Consider the following 18,963-nt stretch of genomic DNA (forward strand, 5'->3'; position numbering starts at 1 on the left):
GGTGGTCGTATGTATGTTTATTATATGTTATATATATATATATATATATAGAGGTTATGGAAATTATATTGTGGTTGCATTGATTATTCAATGTTAAAACTTGAGAAATGCTTTCCAATTGATTTTCACTATAGTAAAAATGGATTTTTGTTGTGACAAGAAATTTAGCTAAATTGCATTGTTTTCAACATAAGTGCGTCATGTTTTCTAAAACTTTCGGTCATGATGCTTGTTCCCTTTCTATGTTCATTCACTGGGTTTATACTCATGTTTTAGGTTTTTGAGTGAAAGGTGACTGTATCCTAGGACGAGGTGATCCTCTCTATCCATTGTTCGATAGGTTTGCCATGATACTAAGTGTTTGTACCCACGCCCAGAGTCACTCCGCTAGCGGTCAGAGTCTTTGAATGTGTAAATGTAAATTGGATCTAATTTGCTAAGAATCGTTTGGTAAACTATTTATGTATATTATGATCGATGAATACCGTTATGAGTATAAGCTTGGATTCTATGAATTGATTTCCATGAAGTTATTATTTGAGCATTATGAGTTATAGATCTTAAAAGGGAATATGGATGGTAAAGGGGTTGACATACAGGTTCTTACGGGGAAAGCTTGCTTGGGCTTAGTGGGCTATGCCCATTGGGCCCATGCGTCGGTCATGGCCTTGAAATTGGGTTGTAACAGTAAATTCCATCTCATGGAAGCTCACTCCTAATTATGAATTGTATTTGGTAAAGATTGTGGAACGAACAACCTTTTACTTGAGAACATTTCTCAAGTCTTGGTACCTTTAAAAGGGTTTGGTCTAGTGAGTTTGATTTGCATCCAAGATGCACCATGGTGATAGATTATTAGCCATGTATATAAATTATGTATAAATAGATAAAATAAAGCAATAAGTAAATATCATGCATAAGCTATTTAAAACAAGGTTTTAAAATTTTAAATAGTTCTCCTACTATTTTTTATAAGATGATAACCCTCTGTATAACCTCGAGAGATCTCTAGTAGGATTCTCTTAGTGGGCTAAGATCCCATCCATCTAGTCACGACCTTGAATGTGCTCAACAAACCATGATAGATGGATTGGGTAGATAACTAAGCTTACCATTGTATCTCTATACAACTCCTAGATCAATTAGATGACAACACATTGCCTAAACATATCATATATATTTTGCCTAGCTTTTGCTTCTAGTTTCATAATAATCAAGTTTTCAAGCATCCAGATTTTATGAAATTAGTTGAATAGGACCCATCAATAACTCAAACATACTCGTATAAAAATGTGACCTTGAGTGTGCTCAACAAGTCTCCGATTAAAAGGGTAGCTAAGTTATCTTGCTATATGGTGAAAGGCAACTTGCTCATGCATGGCATGTGACTCAATATATAATGAGGGATTTTGTTTTTGCCTTTATTAGGGTCTCATCTTTAAATGCATAGCATTTATTAAATCACATAAAATAAATCTATTACATGCCTACTACTTTACGTTGTGTAGCATTTATTAAATAGCATAAAATAAGTCTATCACATGGAAACTGCTTTAGATGATTATGGATTTTAACTATACTAATTTCCTTGAACCATCAGAGGAAACTAGCTTGGTCAAACCGAGGGGATTACATATAAGAATTTTCAAAATTTTGCTTGTAATCTCCTTGTCCTTTTTGGCGCCTTAGATCTCCATCGTCAATTTTTCCAAAATTCAATTCCTAATATATCCTAATTCTAATTACATTTGAATGTAGAAACTTCAAGTTACATTCAAGAAAGTAAGATAAGGAAAGAATTTTACAAATTGAGATAAAGAGATAAGGTCGAACACACAAGCCTTATTTCAAAAATACAAAAAATATACATTCAACCATAGCATAATCATAGTAGGCCTAAGTCTATAATCATCCACATATATTCATCAATATAAATAAAATTTAAAGACATGTCTCATTCAAATTGTTAATCATATGAGGTATTTGAGATTAGCAATTTTCAACATTAGAATTTTGCCAATTTCAAATTTTTGGGTAACCATTTAATTCTATATATATGGAAAATACTTTCATATATGGTAAGTATTACTAATCGAAATTAGTAGTTTATCCATTCCTAATCTTCTTAGGATTAGAATTACATTTTTATTAAAAATTACAAATTAAAACAATTTTAATTTGTGCTCCTAAACATTTGACACAACCTATTATTAATCTCATTTAATTAAAGATGAGTGTCTATTATTGCCTAATCTTATTAGGAAATATCTTAGACAGTTTAATCTTTAAATTTAATGTCAAATTATAATTATTTTCTTATAAGAAGTCAATTCAAAACAAAATTTATCCATAAATATTTAGACTCTTACTATTACTAGGGATCTAATTCCTAAATTAATGTGGTCTTCAATTCTTTAAATTTTGACACCCTTAAATTAAGAAACCATATTCCATAATTTATTAAATAAATTATCAATCTTTATGGAACATATTCCATAAAAATTTAATTGGATAATGAAGATATTTTAACTTCCATAGTTTTAGAAATCACATTTCTTTATTTGTAGATGTTAATGCATCATCTTTGACATCCTTAAATTTAGGAATCGTATTCCTTAAATTAAATGTTTTAAAATCACCTTCAAATTATCCTCAGCCAATTAACTAATTTAATTGATCATTTGTTGGTGTAAAATTTAGACAAATACTATGTCTTAACCAAGACAGTGTCCTACTGCAAACAGCGGCAAACATGTCCTAATTACGTGGTATTATGGTAGTGTATCTTTAGGAATTTAATTCTAATAAAATTTAACCTAATAGATACTCATGGAACTATTCCAAAATAAATTTTCAAGATTTTAGGAGGTGATTTGGCCATTCAAAAAATTCAACAACCATGACTTTTATCTATAGGTGGCAGAATTGGTTTTTGAGACGTTTTGAAATTCATTGTGACTAAAGATTAAGAATTTAATTCCTAATAAAATTTATCCTAATAGATAACTCATGGATCTATTCCATAATATTTTTTCAAGATTTTAGGAGACGTTTTTGGCTGTCAAAAAAATTCAAAACCATGACCTTCATTTGCAGAGGCAGTTTTAGTTTTGTCTTTCTTTTCAATCTATTTGGTGGCATAAAATCAGGAATTTAATTCCCAATTAAAATTTCCTTGATAGAAAACTTATGTAACAATTCCACAGTAATTTTACAAGATTTTAGGAAATGTTTTTGGTTGTTAAAAAAATTCAATACCGTGGCTTGCTGACTCAACCAACTCAGTTTTATGAAGGCTTAATTCTGGGGATTTAAATCTTTAAAATTCTTTGCAACAATTTGGATAATTTATAGAACTTTTCCATAAAAAATTCCTTAACCAATTGGTGGAACTAATTGCACAAATTTAGGCCTTTCTAGATTGCCAAGCCAAACAAAACCTTAACTGTCACTGCTACAAACAGCAGCTGTTTCAGCCACTTTTTGGTAGCTTTACCTCCACCATTAGCCACACATAATCACCCATCTTGAAACATTTTCAATGTGTATTGATCTCTTAATTTTTCAGAATTTTATGAAGCACTTAAACCTCACTTTTATGGCTAAAATGGACCAATACCATGGCTGGACAGAATCGAATTTCGCCATTTAAATCACACCATAATGTCATGAGATCAAATCTTTATTTGCTAAATTAATTTATGCATCTCATGCACTTGTTAATCTGTAATATTTTGACATTAAAATGAGATTGATATTATGACAAATAAATTTTAAAATTTAAAATTAAAATCTATCTAGAAATCAAAATAGCTAGAACAACTTGTAAAACTTTAAAACTTACTACTTTATGTAGAACAAAACCCGAACACCTGATATTCTTTTTCAACAAGGAATTAACAACAATAGACATAAAAATGTATTAAAATCAAACCAAGGAAGGCTATGATACCACTAATGGGTTTGGCTATAGACGGCAAGCTCAAAATACGCAGCGAAAAGAAAATTAAAATTTTATAACTAAGCAACCAAAACATACCTCCACCCATAAATCACCTTGGTGATATTTAACACATAAAAGCACAAAATAAATTATTATTCAGAAAGTTACCTTGCCAACTAATTTCGTAATCACAATGACACTTCCTGAAGCAATCTCCCAAACAACAAAAGGAGCAAAAACCCTAGCCAATCAAGTGCTTGGCCTCCAACGGTATTACACACGATTGCACCTAAACGTCTAACAAGTGAGGGAGTTTTAAACTATATTTTGTGCTAACAAAGAGGACGACAATTGACCTTTTCTTCTTTTTCACAATCTTGGCCAAACCTTTCTTGAAAATTGCTTGATAAGCAATTTTCTCTTTCACATAAAAGGAGTGGTGGCAAAAAGAGAAAACATTTTTCTTTTTTCTACAACAACTAGGTTTTCTTCAATTGTGAAAAACTCTCATGTGAAAAATAGTTAAAAGGTGACTCATATATTTAGGTTAAAATAACTTGAATTTTGCAATTAAGCCCTCAATATTATAACACATTATAATATTAGGCCCATTACTTAATTAAACTATTTTAATTAAGTCCTTGAAAATTAAAATCAAAATTAATTTCCTTTATATTTTGCAATCAAGGCCTTATAATTATAACTATTTATAATTATGTCTAAAACTTAATTAAACTCTTTTAATTAAATTTATAGAAGTTAATTACCTAACATGTGATTTAAGTCTAACTTAAATCATCACTCTCCCAATTTAATTCAAATGCAATCATTGTGTGTAACCCATTAAGTTCCTAACATGTTGGTAATGGAATTGATTAATGAGTTAATTGATTAATATAAATTTCAACAAATTAATTTATATTAATTCCACAGACCAAGATTAGCATCTAACAAAGAGTCATGGCCACCCAATTGTTAAGAAAGTCAAAGGCCTTTGACAACCTTTCAGTGTAAAGTCATCAATGTAATTCATTTGCTCTTCATATATCCCAAACATGATAAGAGTTTGGCACAGTGTCTACTCTTATTGACTTTCATATTCATTCTTGCAATTATAGCATTAGCTTTATAGAGAGTTATGAAACCTTTGTCATAATCTCCATGTCGCTTTAGCCAAGGACTGAGAGAATATGTCCTCTAAAACACTTGAGGTAGTGATTCTTATCTTGACCACTGATTTGCCTTCACATGCTTCATACTATACCCAAAAGCATCATGGCATCCTTGGCTAGGCATCCATAAGGATAAAATCAAAGCATAACACTCCACTCATAAAACAACCTGATGTCTCAAGTCTAGGGAGTATTTACACAACTGACACATGAAAAACGTTGCATAAACATTAGAGTGTATTACCAAATGCACTTCTCATGGCGGGTCATGTTCAATGAACTTACTCTCTTATGCAAGCACCTGTATTTTAGTTTAAAGTATCTTTATACTTCAATTTATGAGATCGATTGCTTACTTTTAAAGTAAAGACCATAGAATATACCAGTTGTTGGCTCCATTAGTTTTTGATGATAATAAAATATTTCCATTTCATTTGTGTCTAATATTTTTACTTGAGTGTGCAAAACAAAATTATATGCAAACAAATAATCTATCATTAAAATGCACATATCAAAGAGCATAGGGCTAAGGAAGTTGCAATTGAACAGCAAGGCAAAAGTCCCTTAGTTGATCAATTGAGAGTTAGTCAACTAAGATTTAAATCAAGGGTTGGTAGGGTGAAGAATGTTGAGAAATAGAACCAACTTAGTCGACCAAGAAATAAGTTAGTCGACTAAATGCTCTCTGCTAGAATCTGCAACCAAAAGACAGAACCAACTTAATCGACCAAGAAGAAAGTTAATCGACTAAGAGCTCTCTGTCTGCAATTTGTACCAGAGCACTAGAAGATAGATTAACTGCTAAAACCAACTCTCAACTATTTTCAACGGCCATAAATTACCTGCCATCAGAGCTATTTCTCCCAGCATAAAAGGGTCTTCCAACGGTTAGAAATTAGTTCTTTGGAAGTTTTGGAAGAGATTTGAGTCATATAAAGTTGAAAAACCAAAAAATCTCCTCTGCACCTTTCTGCACTTAAACGCCAATTTTTTGTATTTGTATTTTGCACTCAATCTTGTACCATTTAGATCAACCTTATGATCATAGGTACTTTCTTTTACTTCTCTTCTTGTATTCTTAGAGTGAGAGAGTTACTCTAAGTGGTTGTTTCAAGTTAGGTTTGCTTGAATGTGTTAAGGTTCTAACTTAGCCTCGAAAAGTTAGGTGTTGGATTTTAGTTTAGCTCGTGAAAAACTATTGTGAAAGGTTTTGGCTAAGCCTGGTAAAAGCTATTGTAAAGCTTGGTGAAAGCTTGTGAATTTCACTGATTTTTAGTGAAATTATTTGGAAAATCCTTGGTTGGATAATCAAGGTAGTGGATGTAGGTCTTGGACCGAACCACTCTAAATTCCTACGCATTGTCTACTCTGTTTTTATTTTCTTTATTCTGAAAATTAGTTTCTTATCTTGTCAAAAGCCGATTTGTGCTATTCACCCCCCTCTAGCACATATAATTGGGACCAACAAGTGGCATCAAAGCTAGTTCCTTGTTCATAAGGTCTAACACCCTTTGGAAGGATCCAAATGGCTCTCTAAAAATTCATAGTTGTTGAGGGATAATCAACAAATAGACCACCTCTGTTTGATGGCTCTAACTATCCTTATTAGAGCACTAGGATGTCAATTTACATTAGAGCTATAGATTATGAAATGTGGGACGTCATAACTGATAGACCCTTTATTCCTTCAACTTTGAATGTAGTAACCAATGAGTTGATACCTAAGTCAAGGTCTGAATGGACTGAGGCTAAAACTAAGAGAATTCAAACAAATTTTAAGGCCATCAATACATTGCATTGTGCGTTGACCCCCACTGAATTCAACAAACTCTCAAGCTGTATAACAGCTAAACAAGTGTGGGATAAACTTAAAATAATCCATGAAGGGACTTCTCAAGTCAAGGAGTCCAAAATAGCCCTCTTGACACATAACTATGAAATGTTCAAAATGGAGCCTGGTGAAGACATCACCAACATGCTAGATAGATTCACAAACATCACAAATAAATTGAGTCAACTAGGCAAACCAATACTTGAGCATGAAATAGTTAAAAGACTTCTTAGAAGGCTACCAAAAAATTAAAAGCCTAAAGTGACTGCAATCCGAGAGGCCAAGGACTTAAATGTTATTACCTTAGATAGGATTTGTGGTTCTTTCCTTACTCATGAGCTGGAGCTTAAAGAGGAAGAAGAAGAAGATAAGAGGGAAGCAAAGGAAAAGTAAAAGAGCATTGCAATTAAAGCCAATATCCTTGAAGAAGAGCTAGAAGAGCTGTCATGTGATGATGATGAAGAGTTAGCTCTGGTTGCAAAAAAATTCAGAAAGCTTATGGGCAGAAGAAACCAGAGACTAACTAGAAGAGGGTTTAGAAAAGATCAAGGTGCTTCATGAAAAATTAGAAACAAAAATGACTCCAACAAAAAGGATGAGCTGATCTGTTATGAGTGCAATAAACCTGGCCACTTCAAGTCTGAATGTCCATTGCTGAAAGATGAGACTCCAAAGAAAAATAAGAAATCCAAGAAAGCGATGGTGACAGCTGCATGGTCGAACAGTGACACATCAAGCTCTGAAGCTGAAGATGAAAAATTTGAGAAAAAAGCAAACCTCTGTCTGATGGCACAAGATGATGAAACCGAGGTATCCTCATCCCCTTGTGATATTTCCATTGATGATTTACAAGATGAGTATGACAGCCTTTATGATGAATTTGAAAAACTTTTTCTAAAATACAAAACATTAAAGAAAAAGGTTGCGTCTCTTGAATATGATTTTGAAAAGATGAGACAAGAGTTCAATTATGTTTTTGAGTAAAGAAATTTTCTACAAATTGAGTTAGAACACTCAAAAACAAATTTTAAAGTTTTAAAATTAAAGTTGGACAATAAATCTGAAGCTTTGCAAAAACACTTAATGAAAACACAGCTCTCAAATGTTCAAAAAGAGAAACATCAAGTAGGAACTCATATTTTAGGAAAAATTCTCGTAATGCCTCATCTAGATGTTATAGTTGTGGAAAGCATGGACATTTGTCATATGATTGTTTTAAGAAAAGTAAAGATAGAAAGTTAGAAAAATTTGGGTTCCAAAAGGATCCTATATTGCAACTAACACTCAAGGACCCATCAAAGTATGGGTACCTATACAGAAAAACTGAAAATATGTTTTGTAGGTTGAGCTGCACTTAAAGGAGACATGTTCAAGAGCTCAACTCAAAAAGAAGCAGCTTTGGTACATGGACAGTGGCTGCTCACGACACATGACAGGAGATGAAATGTTATTTGCTCAGCTGGACAAAAGAACCTTTGGTGATGACTCAAAAGGTAGAATTTATGGGATAGGTACGGTCAGTAAAAACTCCCAAACTCAAATCAGACATGTGTTATTGGTTAAGGGTTTGAAGCATAATTTGTTGAGCATTAGTTAATTATGTGACAAAGGATTTAAAGTATGTTTTGATTCAAATAAGTGTGAAGTAATAGACATAGGTACAAACAAAGTCTCATTTATAGGAAAGAGATTGAAGAATATGTATGTTGTTTTTCTTGAAGATCTTGAAATAAATAGTGAAATATGTCTTGTTGCAAATGCTGAAAATGATAGCTGGTTATGGCATAGGAGATTAGGACATGTAAGCATGCATACTATGTCAAAACTAATCAAGAAAAATCTAGTTGTTGGATTGCCGGACATAAAATTTGAAAGTGACAAAATATGTGATGCTTGTCAACTAGGAAAACAAGTTAGAACATCCTTCAAGACTAAGAAGATTGTGTCAACATCTAAACCTCTTGAATTGTTACATATTGATCTATTTGGTCCAATAAGCATAACTAGCTTAGGAGGAAAATCTTATGACTTTGTAATAGTTGATGACTACTCTAGATATACTTGGGTTTATTTTCTTGCTCATAAGAATGATGCTCTATCAGCTTTTATAAGTCATTGTAGGAAAATAGAGAATGAAAAAGGACTAGCCATAGTTAGCATAAAGAGTTGTCACGACCCGGAACCTCCCTCGGGCCCATGACAACCGCTGCGACGTCCCGATTGACACTCATTATCCGAAATGCCAATCAGAACCCCGCAAGGCTAACGAATCAGTTTCTTGCCTTTCCTGTGAGCAATCGTTATTAAATATCGAGTTTTAAGAAAATATATTTTTCAAGACAATTGGTAGCCTCCAATTACTCAATTTCATAATCAACACAATATATTTTTATTTGTCACATTTATTTCTAAAACATCAAAAATCTCGTTTTACTCTCATTTTCGTTTCATAAAATGCATAAAGAGCATTTAAAAATAAACTCTAGATAATTTACAATAATAATAGGTTTACTCACCGTTTGTACAGATGAAATGCTTCCTAGGTGCCCCGATCACTGTTGGTCGGGTACGACTTCCTTGCCTTTACCAGAAGGCTCTCCTCCTAGACACATTGCAAAATTTACCCAATTCACCACATTGATGCTAAATCACTATATAATTGACTTAAATCCTATACTAATGCATGGTATGAAATGCAATAGCCTAAAACGGCTTAAACACGGTATTAACCTATTTTTAACACTTTACCCGATAAATTGCTAACGCGCTCCATTTTAGCTCTAAATCATCCCATTCTCTCTCCAACATTTCTAACCATTAAATATCAGCCAATAACCTTCTAAAAACAACAAAATCAGCTCACTCCCTTCCTTGGAAAATTCGGCCAAAAATGGGACATTAACTCGGTTAATTTTCTACTTTGTTTTTCTATCACGTTTAATCGTTTTTCATCATTTTCTCTTCATTTTCCTTAGAATAAAATCAATTCATCATCATTGTACAGCATTGAGCATCCAGCCAAGAGTGGGTATTGTGAAAATTTAATGATTTCTTGCCCAATTTAATTTCTAAACACATTTAACTAACTAAAACTATCAATTTAACTAAAAATCAAAACCTAAAAATTTCAATTTCTCCCCCCTTGAAATTCGTCCAGCCCTTGATGTCACTTTTAGATCTCTCTCCTCAAGCATGCTAAATGGAAACAAAGGCATAGGAAAGGTAGAAATCAAGCTAAAGTCAAAAAATCTTACCGTTAGACGCGTAAACGGGCGAAAAACGCGAATTCCCCTTTGAATTTTCTTGTTTCTCTTTGGTTTTTCTTTTTTTCTTCCTTTCCTCTCTATTTTCTCTCTTGTTCTCCCTTATGGCCAGCCATCACTTAAAATGGGGTTTAAATGGGCTGACTTTTCATTAAAATAATATTAAATCATTAAAAAGTACCATGTGTCACTTTCCCATTGGCCCATTTTTAAAATTTCATCTTTTAAACTTCAATTTTTCACCACTTAACATACCATAGTTGTTCATACCAAAAATAAATAAATCCTATGATTTTGACAAGTTTTGGGTGGTTAAAATTACGGTTTTTACCCTGGGATGACAAAATTACCTTTTTGTCCCTATGTTTCGAAAATTGACGGAATTGAAAATTTTCACTTCCTGTCATTAAATTATACTCCAAAAAGTTAATCTTGGTCAAAAATTTCACTCCATGATCAAATTATTATCTTAGGTGGCAAAATGACGATTTTTACCCATGAATATCAAAATTTTCAATTTTACCCCTAATGAACCCTCGAACTCCAAACAATCATTTTTAGTCATTCCTAGATTATAAAATATTAAATTTCATCCTACAATTCCTATTTGAACTAGTTCGAGGTTAAATCAACTTAAGTGTACCGTTAGGTACGATACCGGGTTTCGTCTATTCTGAGGTGCTTTCCTAGCATAATAACATGCTACTCAGTGCATGTATGTCATGACATGTGTTTATAGGGTCGGGTTTTACAGGAGTGATCATGGATGAGAATTTGAAAGTGATGAATTTAAGAAATTTTGCAATGAAAAGGGGTTGGATCACAATTTCTCTTCACCTAGAACACCCTAGCAAAACGGAGTTGTGGAGAGGAAAAATAGAACCTTAAAAGAAATGGCTAGGATTATGTTTTGTGAGAATAACCTACCAAAATATTTTTGGGTTGAGGTAGTGAACACAACAGCTTATATACTTAATAGAGTCTCAATAAGACCCATGATATTTAAGACACCATATGAACTTTATAAGGGTAGAAAATCAAATATTTCTCACCTTAGGAGTTTTGATTGTAAATGTTTTGTATTGAACAATGGAAAACAGCCCTTAGGAAAGTTTGATGCAAAAAGTGATGAGGCAATATTTTTAGGATATGCATTAAACTCAAAAGCTTATAGGATTTTTAACAAAAGGACTTTAATCGTTGAAGAATCAATCCATGTAGTTTTTGATTAGTCAAATGCTTTACAAAAGGAAATTCATGTTGATGATGATGATGTAGAAATCTTAGAAAAACAAATGGAAGAAATGAGCTTAGAGAACAATAAAAATAATGAAGAAAGCTCACTTATAAGAGAAAATGAAACTTCAACTCTAGAAAATTTGCAAAGAACAGAAAATTAGCATAATGACCTTCCAAGGAGTTGGAGATTTGTAAGAGACCATCCACAAGATCAAATCATAGGTGACATTTCTCAAGGAGTTAGAACTAGGAAAGCAACAAGAGAGACTTGTGAGTTTTCAACTTTCATGTCTTAAATTGAGCCTAAAAACTTTAAAAAAGCTGAAAAAGAGGAAAGTTGGATAATGGCCATGCAAGAGGAACTTGACCAATTCAAAAGAAATCGTGTATGGTCACTAATACCTAAACCTTCAAATCACCCTATTGTTGGCACAAAATGGGTGTTTAGAAATAAGGTAGATAAGCAAGGAAATATAGTTAGAAATAAAGCTAGGTTAGTAGCACAAGGATACAACCAAGAAGAAGGAATAGACTATAATGAAACCTTTGCACCGGTTGCTAGAATTGAAGCCATAAGGTTGTTGTTAGCTTTTGCATGCTTCATGAATTTCAAATTGTACCAAATGGATGTAAAAAGTGCATTTTTAAATGGATTCATTCAAGAGGAAGTGTATGTTGAACAACCACCAGGTTTTGAAGAATTTGAAAAACCTGATCATGTTTTCAAACTTCATAAAGCCTTGTATGGATTGAAACAAGCTCTTAGAGAGGTTTTCAAAATTTCTAATTGAAAAAAGTTATGTTAGAAGCAGCATTGATACTACATTGTTCATTAAAAGATACTTAAATGATTTAATTGTTGTGCAAATATATGTGGATGATATTGTATTTAGTGTAACTAATGAGGCTTTATGCAAGAACTTTGCTAAAGAAATGTATGGTGAATTTGAGATGAGCATGATGGGAGAGTTGAATTACTTTCTTGGTCTTCAAATTAAGCAAAGTGAGGAAGGAATCTTCATCAACCAAGAAAGATATATTCAAGATATGCTCAAAAAGTTCGATATGCTGAAGCTGAATCCAATCTCCACACTAATAAGTCCATCCACCAAACTTGATCTAGATGAAAAAGGAAAGAATGTAGATCAAAATCTCTATAAAGGTATGATCGGTTCACTACTCTACTTAACAGCAAGTAGACCAGATATTCAGTTTAGTGTGTTTGTGTGCTAGATTTCAGTCACAACCTAAAGAATCACACTTAACAATTGTTAAGAGAATTTTTAGATACCTCTTAGAAACTCCAACTTTAGGCATATGGTATTCTAGAGAATCAATCCTTAGCTTAGTTGGATATCCGGATGCTAATTTTGCTGGCAGCAAATTCTATAGGAAAAGCACTAGTGGAACCTGCCAATTTCTAGGTAGTATGCTTGTGTCATGGTCCAGCAAAAGGCAAAATTAAGGGGCTTTATCAACAGCAGAGGCAGAGTATGTATCACTAGGAACCTGTTGTGGCCAAATATTATGGATTAAACAACAACTAAAGGACTATGGGTTATCAATGCATAACATACCAATATATTGTGATAAAACAAGTGCAATTAATATTTCAAAAAATCCTGTGCAGCATTCTAGGACTAAGCACATTGAGATTAGGCACCATTTTGTTAGAGACCATGTAGTGAAAGGTGATATTAAGATTGAATTTGTGAATACTTTGCATTAATTTGCAAATATTTTTACCAAACCTCTAAATGAAGATAGATTCTGTGAAATTAAAAGGAATTTAGGAATGATTAGTCTGTAGGAGTTGTGAGAAAATTTTTGGCTCATGCACATAAAACAGAATGCATGTAGTCGACTAAGGTGAATCTTAGTCAACTAAGTGTGTTCTGTTAGCATTAAATAGTAAGACTCAATCAATAAAATGAAGAAGGAATAAAATAATGAAAAGAATGTGTTTACCGGGTAATAAAGAAAGGAGAAAAACTGCCTAAGTAAATAACCAAAATTTAGAGGGAATTTTTGAAATTTTAAGCAAATGATATGAGGAAATATTTAAAGGGGAGGCAGACAGTTTTCTAAGAGGAAATAAAACTGCTGACAATTTCTCTCTCCCCTGAAAATCGATCTTTGATAACTGAAACCTTTGCCACTTAGAACCTCAAAACCCCTATCAGAATGCTCTCAAATCAAAATGGCAAAAACCTCTCAGAGCAAAGAAATTATTGAAAAGAATAAAAGAAAAAGGCCATTGGAATAAGGGTCAAAAGCAGAAATGCAGAAAAAAAAAACAAAAAATTGGGTCTGCTTCAATGATTGAGAAATTTAGGAAATCACAGAAAGAAAAAAAGCAAAAATCAAAAAAGAAAAAGGAAAAAGATACAACGCCCAAGAAAAGTACTACCTCTTCCTCCAAATTCAGAAATAAAATACATGAAGAAAGGTTTAGGAAAATAAGGAATGCTCCTATCACTTGCGGGAAATACATTGACTGGGAAAGTTTTAGTGAAAATCTAGAATTTCATACTAGTCTATCAAATTATTTTGATGAATTGAAACTGAAAGAGTATAGCACATTTAAGAATAGATCCTACAATGCCAGCTTGGTGAAAAAAATTCTATGCCAGTATAGCATTAGGAGAGGAAGAACTAAATGATTATGATGACTACATTGATAATGGACTAAATGTATTTTTGAATGGTAAAGAATTTGTGGCTATTGCTGATGATCTTGGCAATTTGCTGAAAGTTGAATGTGAGGAGAAAGAGTTCTAATTCCCAGAGAAATACGACCCATCTTCTTTGTGGGAAATCATTACTGGGAGAAAGGAAAAGTACTCATCAAAGAGCAATGTTGGTTTGATAACCAATCCCCAAATAAGAATTCTGCACTACTTTGTTGCAGCAAATATCCATGGCAGAAGTGGGAGTTTAAGCTACATTAGCCTTCAGGATCTTTGGCTTATGGAACATGCTTTTAATGGAGTTGCTCTGAACCTAAGCAGATTCATGATTGAAAGGATGAGAGGAGTATGCAAGCTTGAGAAAATTAATTTGCCTTATGGAAATGTCATCACATCCTTAGTGCAGAAAAAGGGAGTTTGGGCAAAAAGATATGAACTAGACATGGTAAAGACTAGAGACCAAGCCATTTACTTTGGTAGTTTATCCAAAATGGGGTACAAACTTGATGGAGAAAGATTCATTAAAACCCTCAAGGCTGGTCCAGGAAAAGAATCCACCCTACCTGCTCAACCAGAGAGAGTACCATCCCAATTCTTGAATGAGATAATCTTCAATCTCTTTATGAGAATTGATGGAAAGCTCACTGATCAGGGAGCCAGAATTCAGAAAATTGAAGAAAGGTTAACTGAGATGGAAAGGGCAATTAAAGAAAAAGAAAAAATGTCATTAGAACCTGCTGCTGCAGATACCTTTGTACACCAAGTATTGCACTAGCACAGCAAGGTGATGAGGGTTCAGCTTTGCAAGCAGAAAGGTCTGCTCCTCATGGAGCAAGTTATGGTGTTCAAGTTGAAGGCTCCACTTACAAAACTATCAGCCCTGTCCTTCAAACAGAAGACTCTCACCTTGGTGTTGATCAACCAGCTAAGGCCCCCTCACCTGAACACCAAAGTAAAGATAAATCAGAACTTGAGAAATAGCAGCCCTCCCCTCCAAATTCAGAAGAGGTATCCATTATGGATGTCTTCCACCAAATGGTTAGGGAAGAACAGGCTGAAAAGGAAGCTGCCAAGGCAGAAGCTCAGCAAGATACATCTGCACCAGCCCCTAGAGTGAAAGCAAAATCTGGAAAAGGGAAAGAAAAAGTCACTGCAGCACCACAGACAAAGACAAAACCACTTGCCAAAAGGAAAAAGACAATGGCAACAAAAACAACATTCCTTAAAAGAAAGAAGTCTTCTAGATTGGCAAAAAAATCCAAGCCAGCAACAGCTTTTTCTCCACATGAAGCATTTAAAGTATCTAACACACCCTTGCCTGATCCCCTTACCCAAGAATTACCTACAGAATCCTCTCTTCAACCCTTAGATTTCAAATACGCCACTGAAGAATCCTTTTCCTTAACCTCCTCATATAAAGAAGATTAAAATTGATGATGACAAAAAGGGGGAGAGAATTAGAAGATAGTAGTAAGGGGACAGATAGGAAATGGTAGGATCTTAGAGGAGAAATTATGGGAAACTTAGGGAGATATGAAGTAAAAACTCTATAAGGGCAGTTTTGGAACATCAACTGATAAATTTGTGGTTATTTGCTATTTATGCCATGATGGCATTTTGAACACTTGAATTTAATTTTGTTGATTATATGGTGGTGTGAAAAATGGATGCTGATATGTTTATGGTATTTAACTGTTAAAAATTGAATATTTACTGATATTTTGCTATCTATGATATTTTGACTACTGTTGATTAAAATATGATGTTGGGATTGTAAGCTGATAATTGATTTTTGTTATGACATTGTAAATAAATTGTGCTTGAAAGTAAATATGGATGATGTGTATAGTGTATTAGTTAAATCATGAATGGCATAAACAAAATCTAATGACAATATGCTGTTAACAGACTCTGCAGATTTTTTTTATGATAATCTGTCAACATTCACTTACTGTAAATCACTTTAAAGTTTTCCATATATATATATACTCTGAATGTACAGTGTCATTTTCTATATGACATGAATAAAATTTACTGAAATAAGTAAGCAAAATATGCACACACTAAGGGGGAGCACATACTTAGGGGGAGCAATCCTCATTTTCTACAGAAACTAAAAAGAATATAAGGACACTATGCTGTTAATCAAGGAATGTTTTGTCATCATAAAAAAGGGGGAGATTGTTGGCTCCATTAGTTTTTGATGATAATAAAACATTTCTATTCATTTGTGTCTAATTTTTCTACTTGAGTGTGTAGGACAAATAATGTATGAAATTAATAAATCAATCTTTCAAAGTGTATATCAAAAGAAAAAAAAAGGAATAAAAATAAGGAGACATGATCGATTAACGAGAATGAAGCTCCTTAGTTGAATAAAGAAGAATGTTGATTGGCTAAGATTCAAATTGGAGAAATGGCAGGTTGAAGAATATTGAGAAATAGAACCGACTTAGTCGACCAAGATGTGAGTTAGTCGACTAAATGCTCTTTGCCAAAATCTGGACTTCAAGACAGAACCAACTTAGTCGACCAAGAAATGAGTTAGTTGACTAAATGCTCTCTGCCAGAATCTATGACCAGAAGACAGAACCAACTTAGTCGACCAAGAAGAAAGTTAGTTGACTAAGAGCTCTCTATCTGCAATTTGAACTAGAGCCCTAGAAGACAGATTAATAGCTAGAACCAACTCTCAACTATTTCCAACAGCCATAAACTGCCAAACTGCCATCAGAGTTGTTTCTCCATGTATAAAAGGGTCTTTCAATTGTTAGAAATCAGTTCTTTGAAAGTTTTGGAAGAGATTTGAGTCATATAGAGCTGAAAAACAAGAAAATCTCCTCTGCACCTTTCTGCACTTAAATGCCAATCTTTTGTATTTGTATTCTGCACTTAACCTTGTACCATTTAGATCAACCTTGTGATCATAAGTACTTTCTTTTACTTTTCTTCTTGTATTTTTAAAGTGAGGGAGTCAGTCTAAGTGTTTGTTTCAAGCTAGGATTGCTTGAATGTGTTAAGGTTCTAACTTAGCCTTGAAAAGTTAGGTGTTGGGTTTTAGTTTAGCCCGTGAAAAACTATTGTGAAAGGTTTTGGCTAAGCCTGGTAAAAGCCATTGTAAAGCTTGGTGAAAGCTTGTGAATTTCACCGGTTCTTAGTGGAATTGTTTGAAAAATCTTTGGTTGGATAATCAAGGTAGTGGATGTAGGTCTTGGACCAAACCACTCTAAATTCTTGCGTATTGTCTACTTTGTTTTTATTTTCTTTGTTCTAAAAATTAGTTCCTCATCTTGTCAAAAGCCGATTTGTGCTATTCACCCCCCTCTAGCACATATAATTGGGACCAATAGACTTGTGGTGGTGTAGATGCTTCCCCCTCTTACTTAATTTCTTCATCTTGAACTTAATTGTTGAAGTATTCTCTTGATCTACTTTATCTACATCACCTTGAGGTCAGTTATTAATGGCACTAGCTAGCTGACCCCATTGTGTCTCAAGATTTCTTATTGATGTTGCTTGTCTTTGAATGATGGCATCAGTCTTAGCCATTGTTGGCTCCATTAGTTTTTGATGATAATAAAACATTCCCATTCATTTGTGTCTAAAATCCATATTTGAGTGTACAGGAAATTCATATGAGAAATTAATCTAAAGAATGTTTTTGAAAGAAAAAAAGGGATAAAATTATTAAAGTGTAACTGAACAACAAGGAGAAAGCTTATTAGTGAAACAAGGAAGAACATTGGATGATCAAATTTCAAATTGGAGAAATGACGGGCTGAAGAGTTTGAGAAACAGAACCAACTTAGTTGACCAAGACAGTCGACTAAGTGCTCTCTGGCTGAATCTGCAAACCAGAAACAGAACCAACTTAGTCAACCAGGGTAGTCGACTAAGAGCTCTTTGTCTGCAATTTGAACCAGAGCACTACAAGATAGATTAACGGCTATAACTCATCTTCAACTGTTTCCAACGGGCATAAACTGCCCAACTGCCATCAGAGTAGCATCTCCAAGTATAAAAGGGTCTTCCAACAATGAGAAAGAAGTTTTTTTGAAGCTTTGAACGAGATTTGAGCTATAGAAAGTTGAAAAACTAGAAAAGCTTCACTGCACTTGTCTGTACCTCAACGCCTACTCTTTGCATTGGTGATTAGCACTCAATCCTGTACCAATCAAATCATCCTATGATCATAGGTACTTTCTTTTACCACTTCTTCTTATATACTTAGAGTGAGGAGTCACTCTAAGGGGTTGTTCAAGCTTGGGTAAGCTTGAATGTTATAGGATGTGGTTGAGCCTTGGAAAACCACTTTAGGTTTTAGTTTAGCCCGAGAAAAACTAGTGTAAAGGTTATGGCTGAGCCTGCGAAAAGCCATTGTAAAAGATTGGTGGAAGCTTGTGAATTTCACCGGATTCTTAGTGAATTGTTGAAAAAATCCTTGGTTGGATAATCAAGGTAGTGGATGTAGGTCTTGGACCGAACCACTATAAATTACTGTCCATTGTCTACTCTATTTTTACTTTCCTTGTTTTGGAAATTAGTTCCTCATCTTGTCAAGAGCCAATTTGTGCTATTCACCCCCTCTCTAGCACATATTAACGGGACCAACAACCATGAATTGTATGAATATCGCCTCCAAAGTTGGCTTTTTTTCAAGTATAAGGGCTTTAACTTGTGACTGAAAATCATGATGGAAAATAAGCTGTGACAAATATGTAAGACCTTAATCATTACTCCATGAAAAATTTGAGTGGTAACCGTTAGAGTATGAATTGTTTTGTTGGCCATTGAAGTTCCATCAAATTGCGTTGATCCATCAAAT

The sequence above is a fragment of the Theobroma cacao genome, chromosome 5 (genome assembly GCF_000208745.1).
Source record: "Theobroma cacao cultivar B97-61/B2 chromosome 5, Criollo_cocoa_genome_V2, whole genome shotgun sequence".
Taxonomy (NCBI): domain Eukaryota; kingdom Viridiplantae; phylum Streptophyta; class Magnoliopsida; order Malvales; family Malvaceae; genus Theobroma; species Theobroma cacao.